The sequence below is a fragment of the Bradysia coprophila genome (genome assembly GCF_014529535.1).
Source record: "Bradysia coprophila strain Holo2 chromosome X unlocalized genomic scaffold, BU_Bcop_v1 contig_117, whole genome shotgun sequence".
In the NCBI taxonomy this organism is placed as follows: Eukaryota; Metazoa; Arthropoda; class Insecta; order Diptera; family Sciaridae; genus Bradysia; species Bradysia coprophila.
Genome location: NW_023503292.1, coordinates 1,623,238 through 1,640,284, shown reverse-complemented (window position 1 = coordinate 1,640,284; position 17,047 = coordinate 1,623,238). Strand labels below are relative to the sequence as shown.

At 35.9% G+C, this 17,047-nt stretch overlaps 1 long non-coding RNA gene across 1 annotated transcript; it reads left to right on the top strand.

Annotated features, from left to right (window-relative positions):
- Nucleotides 1-1,110: 1,110 nt before the first annotated feature.
- LOC119067012 lies at nt 1,111-16,583 on the top strand. Its single transcript, XR_005085840.1, has 3 exons — nt 1,111-1,194; nt 11,710-11,715; nt 16,572-16,583. It is a non-coding gene; the product is annotated as an uncharacterized LOC119067012 (long non-coding RNA).
- Nucleotides 16,584-17,047: the final 464 nt, after the last annotated feature.

Below are 17,047 nucleotides of genomic sequence, written 5' to 3'. Positions count from 1 at the left end.
CTGAAACCCTGAAAGTTTAATTGCGTAAATCCATTATGGTTCTCTTGTTTCGCCGTTAATACTTAGAAAGTACAGAAAACTTTTTCTTGTCGCGTTTTCTTAAATTTCATATAGAGACTAAGGAATTAAGGAAATAAATATACTGATGATGCATTTTAATAATCCGCACGTTTGCTTACGAGGAAACATTTATTTCTTGTTATAGAAGTGTTTCGAGTCTAGGGATTGGGGTTGGTTTTTGCAGTCGGTGTCGGTGTGTGTGTGTGTGTGTGTGTGTATGTATGTACGATACGTACCGTAGACACTCATTTATGTACGCTCGGGAGTATACACGTAATAATACAAAAACATTTATCGTACATATTTGTAACGTAGATTTTCTATTCATGTAACACTGTTAGTTAGATATTATAATATGCGACACATATGTGTGGATGTGTTATAAGAAGAAAGTGCTCAATAGGTAAAATAATACCTCCATATTATGCTTGCATGGAAGGACCATTCCAAAATGGTATGAGACTGTATTGTATTTATGCATGCAGGAAAGCTCTCATTATGTTGTTCAGTTTTGTATTTTCACGCTGCTGTAAACTTCTTAGATATTCTATAAGTTTGGAAGTGGTGTGTATACACACTATATACGATATTGTATGCATATGTTATTTTCGGATACAACATGCACAGACACTTAACGTATGCCATACAAATTTAATATGCAACTCATTAAAAGCTCTGCAATTACTGTGCATTCAAATGTATTATGTGCAATAATTTGTTTGGGAGCTGGGTACAAGATATACTTAAGAGAAGAACTTTGTTTTTGAATCAAATAAAAAATGAAACAACTTTGCTGCAAAATGTACATAACATTCTCAATAAAAAAAACTGATTTTCAAAAGAAAATATGAAAACGAGCCCGTACGGAGTATGTGTGTGTACTCAACAGTGTTGCTAGTCCATAAGGTACATGTATGTTGAAACTATACACTGCATCTTTAAATATAGCTATTTGATCTCCCATTTTTATTATAATTATACAGCCAAGGACAGTCAAAAAAGTGTATTTTTATGATTTTCGTGTTTATCGATTTCAGCTGTTTTAACAATACAAATTACAATGGCAAAACAGCTGAAATCGATGAAACGCGTAAAGAATAAAAATGCATTTTTTTGACTGTCCCAGGCTGTAGCGTCTGGCTCTATCGATTTTCAAACTCGCACAAATTATCGTCAGGTGGACTTCGCCCGGGATACACTGACAATCTTAGCCACACTGTCACATTAAACTCTAATTGTAGGGTATTTTTGTTGGATTCTAGCGACGTTTCTAATTGAATAAAACTTCGTTTTGTTTTCGCTATATTTCGGGCCTTTCTTCAGGCTTCTTTAAACTGTAAATTAAATCAGAATTTTTCTTATTAGCACTTGTTTACAAACCATCAAACATATTTTTGTAAGCATTGTAAACAAGTGTTAATAAGAAAAATTCTGATTTAATTTACAGTTTTAAGAAGCCTGAAGAAGGGCCTAAACAATCCGAATATAGCGAAAACAAAACGAAGTTTTATTCAATTAAAAACGCCGCTAGAATCCAACAAAAATACCCTACAATTTCTGCATCATCGGCGAATAAACTCTTCTTCTTCTTCTCAAACTCTAAACTCAAACACATTAAACTCTAATGACACTCATAGCACACCGACACTCCCACCAACACTGACACTTCTAACCATTCTAACACTCCTAACCACGCTGACATTTCACACTAATCACACTGACACCCCTAAACACAGTGACACTTGTAACAATGCTGACACTGTTAGCCACACTTGTAGAATACTACAAATTAGCTATACTCATATATGATAGTAAGGGTATCATAACGGGACAAGCCAATCTGTAAATATTCTTTTGATTCTAATCTCATCCAAAAGTTTACAATAAAACAAGTTACTTCAACAGTGGTCGGAATTAGAATGATTTATTTTAGCCAAACATTCTGGTTTTATACATTTTTAACAAGGAAGTAATAATCCTTAGATTATCATGAACCGAAGCGATAGCGAGAAATTTAATCACGTGATTTCGAAATCTCAGCATGGCTTTATGAAACGAAGGTCTACAGCGACGAATTTAGTGGAGTTTGTAAGTCATGCGACTAAAGTCATGGAGTCTAAACATCAGCTAGATGTCATTTACACTGATTTCCAAAAAGCTTTTGACCGAGTTAAGCATTCAATTCTTTTATTCAAATTGAAGAAGTTTGGAGTTCATTCTGAGTTGTTGGCGTGGATTGCGTCTTATCTAAGCGGACGTACACAGTTCGTAAAGTTGTCTGGGTGGTCATCTATGACTTTTAATGTGACGTCTGGCGTTCCTCAAGGTAGCCATCTTGGCCCTCTTCTGTTCATATTGTTCATGAACGATGTCACGAAAGTTTTCTCTTCCTCTACTCATCTGTTGTATGCAGACGATTTGAAGATCTTCAAAGTGATCAAAACTGTACTTGATGCTACTGCTCTTCAGAGAGATTTGAACAGGTTCTTACGGTGGTGCGAAGTCAACCAGCTTTATTTAAACGTAAGAAAATGCAATGTGATGTCTTTCACTCGCAAAAGGTCAAAGATTGAATTCAATTACTCTATCAACGATACTGTGGTGAAACTCTTGAAACTGGTGAAAGACTTAGGAGTTCTCATGGATGAAAAACTGACCTTTGGTAAACACGTCGAATACGTAATCGCTAAGTCTTATTCGATGCTCGGTTTTGTCATCAGGACTTGTAAGGAGTTTAAGAATGTCAAAACCTTGAAGAGTTTATATTTCGCAGATGTGCGTTCGTATCTGGAATATGCTTCGGTCGTTTGGCACCCGTATCAAGAAACTTTCATTGATAGGATTGAATCGATTCAGAAGAAGTTTTTGATGTTTGCACTCAGACGATCAGTGAGACGTGACGAGAACTATAAACTTCCACCTTACATTGACAGATGTTGCTCCATCGACATTGAACCGCTTGCTAGACGCAGGATAAATGCCTGTGCATTGTTTACTTTTGATCTTTTAAGTGGTGGTCTTGATTCATTTGAAATAACGAGAAGAATTACTCTAAATCCTCGTCCCACTCGAGCTGACGATCTACTCATTGTCGATGAACACAGGACTAAGTATGGTTACCATGAACCAATAAATAACATGTGCTTGGAATTTAACCGTTTCTCACAGCTTTGGTTTCAGGGTATGCCGCGGAACTCATTCAAAACGACTGTTAGAATGTTGAAGATTCCAATCAAATTGAATGGTAAGATCAAAATGTCATGACTGATTTCACTTGCAAATATGCTGGACCTATGGTTCTTTTTCTAATCGGTATCGATTAGGTTATTTAGGTCTCACGACTTTAAAAAGTGGTCTAACGACTTAACTCCGAGTCTTATCGACTTGTGCCGAATCGAGCCAGTCTAGTTGACTGGCTCCCGCTAACCACTAACCGTTCATTTCCAGGTGGCTCAGAAAACGACCTATTGACGACTTTCTGGTTATTGGTCAAACGAGACGTGACTCACTTCTATGTGACGTTGGTGAATGTTTTTATTTATGTTTTTGTTCTATTTTTTTCATTCAACTTGACATGTATAATCTATTTGTGGTCTTTTATTGTAAAATTAAAAATGCAAGTAGTCAGGGGGCGGATGCCATTGACGAAATAAATAAATAAATAAATATAGTCGACTCCCTAAGAAAAGAAAACAACCAACGGGAGACTAAGGAACCTATATATAGGCGAACATTTTAACTTTTCCATACTGAACAAAATCAAAAAAAAATTATGTTCAAACGAAAGTGCTCGTACGAGTTCGAAAAGAGTTCGTACGAAAGCTTTACAAAAAAATGCGTCACAAAGTGGCAGATGATTATTGTCGTATGAGGGGTTTCCTCAGGATCTGCCACTTGTGACGCATTTTTTTTGAAAAGCTTTCGTTGTAAAATCTCATCGGTAAACTTCTCGTTGACATATTTTCTTGTTAAAATTTTCTTGGTAAAAATTGATTACGTTGAAGCGCAGAATGCGTCACCAAAACCGATATCAAATGTTTTGGAAGTTTAATTTTTACTACACTAGCGTCACCTTTTCCTCTTAGAGGTTTTTGTGGGATAATAATTTTAGCGAGTGAATGAAATTGACGAGTGATTGAAAGTTTTAAATGATTACTTTCGTGATCTTATGCTTAAGTTATAAAATTTGACACGCTACACACTCACACTCCTAATTACACTGACACAATGATTTTCCTCCAGTAAGTAAGTAAGTAATCACTAAGGAATCGTAATTTCGTGTGAATCGTAGTTCCGAAGTAATTTATAGGAAATCTTAGTTCCTAGGGAATCCTAGTTTTATGGGAATCGTAATTCCAAGGGAATTGCAATTCCAAGAAATCGTAATATCATCGAAAACTTTGAGGTTTTGGGGATTTCATGCGATAAGTGGAATAGAAAAGAAGCTTAAAGCTCCTTACAAGCAAATACACAGATGGGGCATTCCATTTACGTTATAAATGTAGAAACGAAAATGTCTTATTAAAGAGAAAATGAAATAACTCTAGATTGTTTAAACAAAGTCTATGTTCACCACTGGCAGTTGTTTGCGATACAGTGTTGTGGCTTGACAGGACAGACCAGTAAATCGGCTAGTCCAGTATCAGTGTTTAATTTTGATGTTTTATTTAACTATAAAATCCAGTAAGCTCCCATTTTGTTAAGGAACTGTAAACACTATGCAGCTGCTCAGTTTTCTTCTTTTACAAGCAGATAAATACGAAAAAGTCTCATAAAGCCGAAAGCTCTAAAATTGACTCGTTTGCGACTCTACTATATCAGCAATCGATTTTGTACATCTTCGAACTTACAGCCTTCGATAGTTGGTTGGTTGGTTGATAATTGTGGTAAACGTTGGAGACACTTAGACAATTGAAAAAAAAAATCCAACGAGAGTGACACTTTGCGATGGCCACGAATTGCTCGAGTTGGAATTTCCTATTTTCTTCCTCGAACTATCATCAGACGTCAACAAATTATCATTTTCTCATAGTCGAGAAAATAAAGTTAATCATCATCGCCGCACACATGGAAAAGTTTTTTTTTTCGAACTTCGAGTGTCACAAACATGATAGTGAACCTATAAGACCGTCCTGTATTTCATACGGAATCCAAAATAAAATGAGCATTATGTGAGGTCGATATTATATGAGTAATTTAAACAATAAAAAAATCCAAATACTGCGCCTTTATATCATTCAAACGTACTAAAATGATTAACTGTTTGGCTTCATTTCCGATACCGATGGAATACAAATGAATACAATTTATTTTCATCATATTGTGGTTCCGTTCGAGAGAGAGAAAAAAATGTGTATAAAACCGATATTGCAAGTTCCGCTTCGTTCCAATATAAATCTAACATCCTAGCAGGCTGAAAAATACATAATGTGTGTGAAGTGTTAGCATAATATCTCGTTAGACTTCCTATTGCTTCACAAACTTTTTTTCTATACACGCTTCAAAAAAAAAGTTCTATAAAAGTAAAAAAGAATCAAAATAAAACATATTCTCTCTGCATGTTTGCCTTAACAAACAAAAAATGAGGACAGACGAATAGAAAAAAAAATGTTGACATTTTAAAAAGGTTTTTATTGATGATAGAAATATGTATGTATTATTATATCAATATGTTAGATTTCATTCAAGTAAAAAAAAGGGAAAAGGGCTTCGATAAAGTTTCATGGAAACTTGAACATGTTAGGGTAGAAATTAAGAACTCGATTTTATCACCAAACTAACCATTTCCTTCTAGTTTCTTCCAGTTTTTCATCTCTTTTTTTCATTGAACAGATATGTTACACAGTTGTTACAATATTATTTTAAGTTAGGTAAAATATTGCGGTTCGTCTGGTTTTGGACAATTGAAGTCTATCAATTGGATTTTTGGTTTATGTAACCGGAAAAGTTTCTTCACAAAGGTGATATCTGTTAGCCGTAATGCGGTTTGGCAGTCCTGTTATCTGAATTATGTTAAATTGAATTCCCCAACGTTTTAAATTTTAAGACTGTAAAGCCGCGAGAATCGACCTTATTCATTTATTTATGACAAACCATGCCCTTCCATCCGCTTGTAGATTCTCTACACAAAAACAGCGATGCTCGGATAGGCTTCAGAGACAAGCAATTACACTGTAAGGATTTCCGCCTTCTAATTTTGGTCTAGCCTTAGTTTTTAGCCCCGTACGAAGTACAAAGGGGCTTATAGGATTACGATGCCGTGTGTAATTGATGGAATTCGAAGCAGACGGTAAGGGCAAAGTGTTTGCCTATGTTCATAGATGACGAATCCGCAATAAAAATTTTGTCTGTCCGTCTGGCCGTCTGTCCTTCTGTCCGTCTGTCCGTCACGTCGATATCTTGAGTAAATCAAATCCGATTTCAAAAATTTTTTTCCCCTGAAGGATAGTCGAAATATTGAGGCTAAGTTCGAAGATGGGCATATTCGGGTCGGCCCTTCGTGAGTAAGGGCCACCTAAGTGATTTAAGGTCTTTTGGTGATATTTTTGGCAAAACAAACGATGGAAATGTAAATGACATGGCAAATGATAGGTATTGTCAATACCAATCCAGGAAAAAAAAAGTTTTTTTAAATCGGGTGAGGGGACCGTGAGTTAGGGCCTTAGAAGTGAAATGCTACTAGGGCCCTATGTGTATTTTACATACAACTCGAGTAAACATCCGTTTGTCGTAATTTTTGTTTAATTTAGAAGGTAATCGAAGGCCGAATAGAATGTAGTTGGAAAAAAAATTAAATTTGGGACCTCGGACTAAGGCCGGTACTAGGGCCCTATGTGTATTTATACTCAATAAATTAAAATTTTAGGGCTATTTGAAATTTTTGTTTCATTTGAAAGGAACGTCGTACGGGGCTGCGTAATTGCGCTATGCGCAATTTCTAAGATGTACACATTCCATAATAATTTTACTTTAACTACATTAACCGGCGCAATAGGCTTACGGTCAAAGTAGGGTGACAGACGCACTAGGGTCACGTACGCAATAGATATACGGGTTTGTACGGGGCTCAGTCGCAGCAAACGCTCCGACTGTTCTGATGGCTCGTTTACTGTACCTCTGTGACGAAACATCATTCACCCGGATGCAAAGGCTACAAAACCGTTCAATGAGATCTATCCTGATGTGCAAGAAACTGACACCAGTACGTGCGATGCTAGAGTCACTGAGTTTGGTGCCCTACCCAATTATCTGAGCAAGATAGTGGCATTCAATTGTGATGTCCATAACTTTCCAACGAGGTCGAGAAACAACTTTTGGTTCACATGCAAGAGAAGCGCGTAATTCAGTATTCCATAAAGGCCTCATTGAATTCAACTCATTGCCAAGTGAAGTGAAGAACGAGAAGAGTGGAGGAATTTTTAATAGTAAATTGAGGAGGTATTTGAAGGACGTCAGCATACATTTGTGATTATTAAAGGGAGACGAAAGTTGATTAGAAATTGACTAAGAAGTGTGACTTTTGCTGTAGTCCTTTTTTTCTGTGATTTTATGTAAACTGTATTTATAAAATGAAATCAAAATAAAATGATCGAGGTTGGTTTTTGACAACTGAAATTCAATTGTCAAAAACCAAACTCGATCATTCTATTTTGCGTTTACCTTAATAGCAAATTAGCTAAATAAATGATTATTTTATCTTATCTTTAAAAAAAATCTGCCAAATGTGTGGGGAGATAAGGTGCAATGAGGCTTGGTGAAATACGTACTTCGATGAGTTGATAGGCATTTAACTAAATGAATCTAATTGAAACGCGGAAAATTAACTACTTAATTATGTGTAGAACAAAAAAATTTCCAAATATTTCCGCAAATAGCTTGAGAACAATGTGAATAATTTATTTTGCAAATTGCTTATAGTATGCCCTGTTACACAAATGTACAACACAAACAAATGTAACTCATGCCCTACCTTATCCTAATGTATAAAAAAATGAAATAAAATTACTTGAGGAATTTCCTTCTATTTTTTTCTTTCGGTTATCAAAGAAAATGTTTCTTCTCTTTGATGTATCATCAAGTTTATTTCTTATTTAAGGCTTATTCAATTCGGATAGGCTCATCGTCATAATCATTTTGAAATGAAATGTCTTCCCGAACAGCATATAACTAGATCCCGCCTTTTGGGCGGGTCAGGTCCATCGAGTGACAATTTTCTCAATATATTTTTGATTTTATTGTGAAACTTCCGAAGCATCACTCATACGTAAGCCTACATCTGATTCCAACCAACGAAATTCAAGCATGAGTGGTACTCTAAATAGAGTACTGAAACGGGACAGTGTATCGAACAAATTTTGACACTGTAAGAAAATCAGGAAAAATGTTTCATACAAAATAGTACTTTATTTGACAGCTGTCACTCAAAGCACTTTTGCTTGAAGTGCGTTGTTCCAACTTATTATTTTCATATGCTGTATTCCTAATTGCAACAAAATTTGACAAAAATCTTTTTAAAAAACCATCGAATGAGTTTTGACTCCTCTTTGAGTTCTCAATTTTCGAAGTAAGATGCGAAGTAAGTTTTGTGAATGTGGAACGATGAGAGGACTCTTTCACTTTGGCACAATATAAAAAAGAGCGAAAAAGTACTCTTTTGCATAAAATGGAAGTTTCTGGGTACTTACTACATTCACAACTTACTACATCTTTTCTCTGGCATCACATTTGCAAGAAAAAGTACGTACAAGAAAAACTAAGCAAATTCCAAAGAATGGCTTGTATAGCAATAACAGGAGCCTGGAAATCAACACCTACGGCAGCTCTAGAAGCGATGTTAAATCTACCTCCTCTTCACATATTTATTGAGACCGAAGCTATTAGTACATTGAATAGACTAGATAAAATGAACAAAACTCAATTTAGATTAGTAAATTACACAAAAATTTGGAAGCATTCTTCCATATTTCTTGCAGAAATTAGAGCAATATTAGAATGTGTGCACCACATTGGAAACCTAAACATCACAAATAGACAAATTTAAATCTGCTCAGACAGCCAAGCAGCGCTGAAAGCTCTATCGGCATTCATGTTCACTTCAAAATTAGCTCTAAGAACATGGAAAACCCTAAATGAGATTGCATTAACACATACAGTAGAAATCATTTGGATTCAAGGGAAATGAAAGAGCGGACGAATTAGCCAAAATGGGAGCTCTTAATTCATTTAATGGGCCAGAACCAGTGATAGGTATACCTGATTCTCTCATTAAAGCAAAAATTAAGAATATAAGAGAAACGAGCCATCAGAACAGTCCGAGCGTTTGCTGCGACTGAGCCCCGTACAAACCCGTATATCTATTGCGTACGTGACCCTAGTGCGTCTGTCACCCTACTTTGACCGTAAGCCTATTGCGCCGGTTAATGTAGTTAAAGTAAAATTATTATGTAATGTGTACATCTTACAAATTGCGCATAGCGCAATTACGAAGCCCCGTACGACGTTCCTTTCAAATGAAACAAAAATTTCAAATCGCCCTAAAAATTTTAATTTATTGACTATAATAACACATAGTATTGGCCTCAGTCTGAGGACCCAAATTTAATTTTTTTTTCAACAACATTCTATTCGTCCTTTGATTACCTTCCAAATGAAACAAAAATTACGAAAAAGGAATGAAATTTACTCGAGTTATGTGTAAAATACACATAGGGCCCTAGTACCGGCCTTAGTCCAAGGACCCAAATTTAAAAATTTTTCAACAACATTCTGTTTGGCCTTCGATTACCTTGCACATAAAACAAAAATTACGAAAAACGGATGAAATTCACTCGAGTTATATGCAAGATACACATAGGGTCCTAGTAGCGGCCTAAGTCCAAGGACCCAATTTTTTTTAACAACATTGTATTCGGTGTTCGATTACCTTTCAAATGAAACAAAAGTTACGAAAAACGGATGAAATTTACTCGAGTTATATGCAAAATACACATAGGGCCGAGTAGCCTTTCACTTCTAAGGCCCTAACTCACGGTCCATTCAAATGATTTTAATGAACTTTTTTGCTGAATTGGTATCAACAATACCTATCTTTTGCCGTTTTATTTACAGTTCCATCGTTTATTTTGCCGTAGATATCCCCAAAAGACCTTGAAACACTTAGGTGGCCCTAACTCACGACGGGCCAACCCGAATATGCCCATCTTCAAACTTAGCCTCACTACCTATCAGGGAACTTTTTTTTGAAATTGGATTTGATTTGCTCAAAATATCGACGTGACGGACAGACATACAGACAGACGGACTACAGACGGACAAAATTTTTATTGCGGATTCGTCATTTTTTGAACATAGGCAAACACTTTGCTCTTACCGTCTGCTTCGAATTACATCAATTATACACGGCATCGTAATCCTATAAGCCCCTTTGTACTTCGTACGGGGCTAAAAACATTCACACAATACTGGGAGAATATTCCGGGTTGTCGACAAACAAAACAGTGTATCAATATAAATAAGAAAAACTCAAAGTATCTAATAAATATCAGCGGAACAAGACTAAAAATATTCACTGGAGTGATGACTGGACATAATGGCTTCAACAAACACTTATATACCATTGGAAAACGCATTAGTTCAAGCTGTGATTTGTGTGACTACCACACAGATTCAGCCGAGCACTACCTCTGCAACTGTCCGGCTTTTATCGAAAGTAGGCGGAAGTTCCTAGGGGGCTATCTAATCAATCACAAATTGATTATACATTTGGAACCACAAAACATCCTGAACTACATAGCTAGTACAGGCAGATTCGTTTAAACCACAAGTGTAAGAAACAAGTAATAGTAAGCACAATGCCCACACAGATGGCCTCCGTACGCGCTCGACTAGCTCGAGCTACTATCTTTAATAATAAAAAAAACATTCACAAAATCATCAATCTTGAATAAAAAATCACGACTCGGGTAAATTACGGCCCTCGCTTCACTCTGGCCGCAAACTTCACACCCATAAAAGTTGTACAATATTCACGCCATAAGTGCGGTCGAAATTGAAAATCTTTCTTTCTAACGCAGCGTCATTTTCATACAAGGAAGCGTTGAAATGTATTTTTCGGTTCACTTTTTCATCGACTCGTTCACTTCCCGAACCGACAATTCGACAATTCGGTACGAAACGAACGACCCACAGCAAGACAAGGCGATACAGGAAGAAAAAGCTACAATCTACAACAAATGCATACCGTTTTACAAAGAAAAGTATTCGGACCAAGAGAGTGGCAAGTGATCGGACTGTTTTTCGGTGGTAGAGGTAGCTATGGCGAAAGTGTGATAAATTTTTTTGAGACTTTTAAATTAGACAAGGCTAAGCTTAAAGACTTAATAGAACTGGTTCTAGTCAAGACCGTCCACATTATTAATCAGCACGTTTATAGTTAACTTAAAATGTGACAAGGAAAATCGAATTCCGCTTGCTGTTAGTATTAAGATTGTCTTTAGTGATAGATTGATACACTGTGTGATTTGGCAACCTTCGTTAAGAGGGCAGCACCTTTATTTTGAATAAATGTTTTCTTCTTCTCAAATTTTAGGCACACTTACGGCGTGAATTCTCTTTAATTGTGTTAATTCCAGTACTTAAAAAAATATTCAGAAATTAGTTGAAAATGACTCATCTTATACTGTCTACAAAGAATGATGGTTGCATTTAACGTTTTTAATGTTAATCGTAGTGCGTAGACTCAAGGTACTCCAACCCAATTCGATATGTGTACAAAAATGCTACTTCATGTATAAAACTCCATAAGAGCACGGAGAAATTCAGAATCGGCCGAGGTGTAAGGCAGGGTGACACCATTTCACCGAAATTATTCACGGCGATTCTGCAGAGTGTTTTTAGTAAGTTAAACTGGAGTAAAATGGGAATAAAGATAAATGGAGAGTACCTGAGCAATCTCCGCTTCGCTGATGACATTGTACCGATAGCAGCGAATCTAGGTCAGGCTCAGCTTATGCTACAACAGTTAAGTGAAGAGGCAAGCAAAGTTGGCCTCAAGATGAACTTATCGAAAACAAAAGTCATGACCAACATCGGGGACGATAGAGAAATCAAAATTGGTGACACTGTCATTGAACGAGTCGACAGCTACGTATATCTAGGACATAAACTGAAGTTAGGTCTGGACAACCAGACTGCAGAAATAAGACGTAGGATTGGTCTTGCATGGGCAACGTTCGGAAAACTCAGACTAATTTTCAAAAGCAAAATGAATAATAGTCTGAAACGCAAAGTTTTCGACACTTGTGTCCTTCCAGTGGTCACTTATGGAGCGGAAACGTTAACTTTAACGAAAGCATCCGCAGATAAATTGAGAGTGACACAAAGAGCCATGGGACGGAGTATGCTCGGAATAACACTCAGAGACAGAATGACGAATCAATGGATTCGACAACAAACCAGGGTCGATGATGTCATGGAAAGAATAGCATCTCTGAAATGGAGCTGGGCGGGACATATTGCAAGAAGGACAGACGAACGTTGGACCAAAAAGATCATGAACTGGCGACCATATAAAAGACGAGCTATAGGTAGACCACCAGAGAGATGGACAAACGGAATTAAGAATATTGCAGCTACAAACTGGCAGCAAATGGCAATGGATCGTACGAAATGGAAAGAAGTTGGAGAGGCCTACACCCAGCAGTGGATAGAAACAGGCTGAAAAAGAAGAAAGAAGAAGAAGTAGTGTGTTCATTTGATAACTGGCGTTTTTCTGACGTAAGACATGATTGTAAAGGAATTAAAAAACTACCTACTTTGACAGCTGACTATCAAATTTGATAGTTAACTATAGAGGTGTTAGTAGTTCACTAACAAGAGGTGTTTATCGGTTAAACGAGCCGTCAGAAAAGTCGGAAACAACATTCTATTCGGTGTTCAATTACTTTTCAAATGAAACACAAATTAGGAAAATCGGATGAAATTTACTTAAGTTATATGCAAAATAAACTTAGGGCCGATGCTACATATATTTTCTATTAACTTTATTTTGTTACCCACAAAATTTTCGATATTTTCTGGTGTAAGACCCTTGACCTCCAGTCTAAGAAATAATAATGTCAAAGGTACTTTTAAAAAGAGAGCTTTCGAATTCCAAACGTTGCTGAAAGTATAATACACCATTCTTCATTCCATTTATCGAATATATGTCGAGGTATATTTGGATATATAGAAATTAGGGCAAAAGTGATTATGTGGTAGGAAGAATCAATTTTTTTTAATTAGCTTTGTGTGTTACATTACATGTCTATACTAGACATGTGCGCAGCAGACGTCGATACAAATTTTTCGATAATATGATGCCACTACACCCAAAAAAAAGTTCTACGTTTTAATCGCCCAAAAACACGATAAGACCAATGGTTTACTTATCCGTACACCATGTACATTTAAAACGTACAGTAAGTGTCATACAAGCTTTGACGTTTATTTGTCAATTTAAGAATAAATCGAAGCTAATTAATGATTCGTAATGGCACATCATATCATGTTTTTTAGTTTTTAAAAAGGATCACAAGCAAATAAAAAAAAAGCTTTCACTGGATTTGAACTCGGTACCTCTCACACTCCAGGCTAAGACTTTCCTGCTGAGCTAACAGGCCGTTGAGAGAACCGAAGTAAATTTCGACCAGCTTCTAATTGACGGTTAAAAAGTAAAGTAAATAATTGATTGGCACAGTGGTGCTTTTTTAGTTTCAGATTCGACGATCAAATATACGTGGAACTTCTAGATTATGTGAAAGTTTTATTTCATATTCAAATCTTTCCCGAAAGTATAATTTCAAATCGAAGTGGACAAAATCTTTAAAAAATGACGTTCATGTTAATAACGGACGCGATGTTATGAATGAATTTTAAAACAATTCATAACATCGTGTCAGTTACTAACATCTACTGCCAAATGACAGTCTTCTACCAGCAAATAGTTTTTCTACTTCCTAAGTCTGTTCGTGTGTGCTTCAAGTCTACAGTCACATTTTAACCTAACTGAGAATGGAACACAGACTAGCTGCAAATTTTATGAGCAACCTTTCATTTATCAATCACCTTGATCGGCCTCATCAGTTCGAAGTTATGAATTCTTGATGTGGCTGCTGTCTGCGTAATGCCCAATTTCGAATCAAACCTGCGTCCGATTATTTTTTTTAACATTTTCATTTACTTTTTTTTAATTCAACCAATAAAAATATTGTTGTCTAAGAAAATAATTGAAAAAAAGATATCTGAGCGGAATGATGTCAGATTGGGTGAAATATAGAAATCACAATTGCAACTGTGACATTTGAACTGTCACATGATAAGTACGGATTAAATGTACAACGATGTACGAATAAAGTGTACATCAATGTACAGATAAAACCCCCAAAAACGCGATAAGACCAATGGTTTACTCATCCGTAAATTGTACATACAAAACGTACTTTCTACGCGTTGCCCGTAGAAATTGGGCGATTTCATTTTTTTGTGTGTAGGTGACGTCAATCGACTAAATTAGTTCGGAAAATGAAGCCACCAACATCAATTTTACCCCATTAACGCCGTACCGATGAAGAAAAATTGAGTCGCGCACATATCTAGCCTAAAATCGGCGGTAAATAAATTGAATTCAATAATTACCGAATTGAATCCAGATCCGCATAACTGTTTTTATTCGTTGGCATTATAAGTAACAAAAACAGGAATCTTATCGTTTCGTCGAGTTATTTATTCTAATAGAGATTTCATGAATTGCAGCATAGTATGGAATTATATTGTATGTATATATGATTGTATACAAGAAGTCTTAACAGCCGTACGGCTGTATTCTGAGAGCATATATGTAAATGAAACTTAAGGAATTTTCGACGAGATTTTGTATTTTCTGACGAAAACAATATAACTTCTTATAAATAGATAATTATTCCACATTTAACACACAAGGAAATAACGAAGCTTCGCCAAAAATATTTTCAGACAAAAGAGTTTCCCATTCTACTCTGATACTTTGCAGTATAAAGGTTTTTAATGAAAACAAGATTCAAGGCATCGTTATATGTATAAAAGAAGATAAATAGGTGAACAGAATAAGCACTTGTCAGATGTATATACATACGTGCAGATATATATATCTATTTATACATAATATATGTTATATACTTTTCGTAAAATTTAATAACATACCCGTGAATGAATGAATGAAAACATGTGTATATCGCAATTTCTTATCTCATGACTTATCCTCTAATTTATGTGTTCTGTGTTAAAACTTGGTAAAATTGCGCTATTACACAAAACACAAAAACATATATTTTCGGAAAAAGAAAAATTGCTGTTTAGCTCAACCAGATATACAACATTACATACATAAAGATTATTGTAACTTTGAGCTTCTCTACATAGTAGTATCAATAACATTGCATCTTCTTTATAATTTTTCTTCATTTTTTTTTGCTTCTTTTAAGTCGTAAAATATTGTATTTGATGCATATAAATACATGGAAAACGAAATGCTATTTATACTTTATATCAATACGAAATCAATAAAATATCAGTAGTCCTGTGGGACCGGTTCGATATGATTGGAGCCGTATAATATTGCTCATTCTTATGACGTTCTTAGCACTCAAGTTGTGCAGCTTTTTTCTTTCTTTCTTTTTTTTTATCGAAAATGTACCTTTTCGAATACTGGTAAGTAAAAAGATCAATCACAAATTGGATCCAAAGAAAAAACAATATTTGTGAGCGAAGCGTGAATTTAATCCCCTTGCCGCATTTATGACACTCGTCTACACGATAGGTCTCATCCGAGTGTCGTTCATGGAGAGGTCTAGACGATTCGTGTACTCATATCGTGCGGGTGTGTGTGGATGGACTGACGTGCATCAAGTTATAGTGTATTGCGACATTGAATGTGTACGTACGTTAGCATTGTTAGGCAATTAGTTAGGCAAAATTGTTTCTTGCAACGCCAGTAACATTTTTTGCCGATGGTGGACATTTCTACGTGGACAATATCGTCAGGAACGACAGGCTAAAAAATGAAAATTTTTGCGATATGAATGCACCTTCTAGTCATCATAAAGTTCGATCTTAAAGGGTAAAAGTCCTTTATCTTCCTTACAAAATAATTGATATCGGTGAGTTTTACTAACAAAAAATTGACCCCAAAAAAAAAATATCGTCACTATGTGGCAGTTGATTCGGCGTTAACTTCCGTTTAACTTCCATTCTTTCAGGACGTATTTTTCCCCATTTAAGGCCCGTCATTAGGAAATGACAGGACAGTTTCCCGAAAATGTATGCAAAAATTTATCACAAAAATTCTCCGAAAAAATTTAAAGAAACTCACCTCTTATGCTTTCCATTGTATTCGGGCATAGTCTCTTTAGGTCGCCAAGGCATATTTGAACACTAAACACTTTTTACTCGATGCAAAAACAAAAAGTTTTTTTTGTTTTGTCGCAACAAAAACACAGAAAATATTTCGACACAACTGTGACACTCCGCTACTATAAGTACTGGAATGAATGTTTGCTGTGTTCACTTTGACGGTGAAATATCTTCATTCAAAAAAGTGTCGGACATATTATAAAAATCATGAAACAGTTGACAAAGGGTAGCGTATACAGTTAATAATGCTCATCGACCATTTTTTTAAAGGTTTACGAGAGCTCAGCGGACATTCTTTCAACGATGGGAGAGCATTTATTAAAAATTGAGCCTCTCGTAAGACTGCGCTGAGCGTAAATAAATGTTCGTTTCTCTTTAGTAAGCTAAGAAGACTTCGCGAAGTCTAATTATGCCACCTCTTTGAATAAAAATATCGGCTGAGGTCGAATAATTCTCCGCTGAGCTCTAATAATTCTTCTCTGAGCTCTAATAATTCTCCGCTAGGCTTCAGGAAGTGTCCATTAGGCCGAAGGAAGTTTCAGGAAGGCTTAATGGAGCTAAT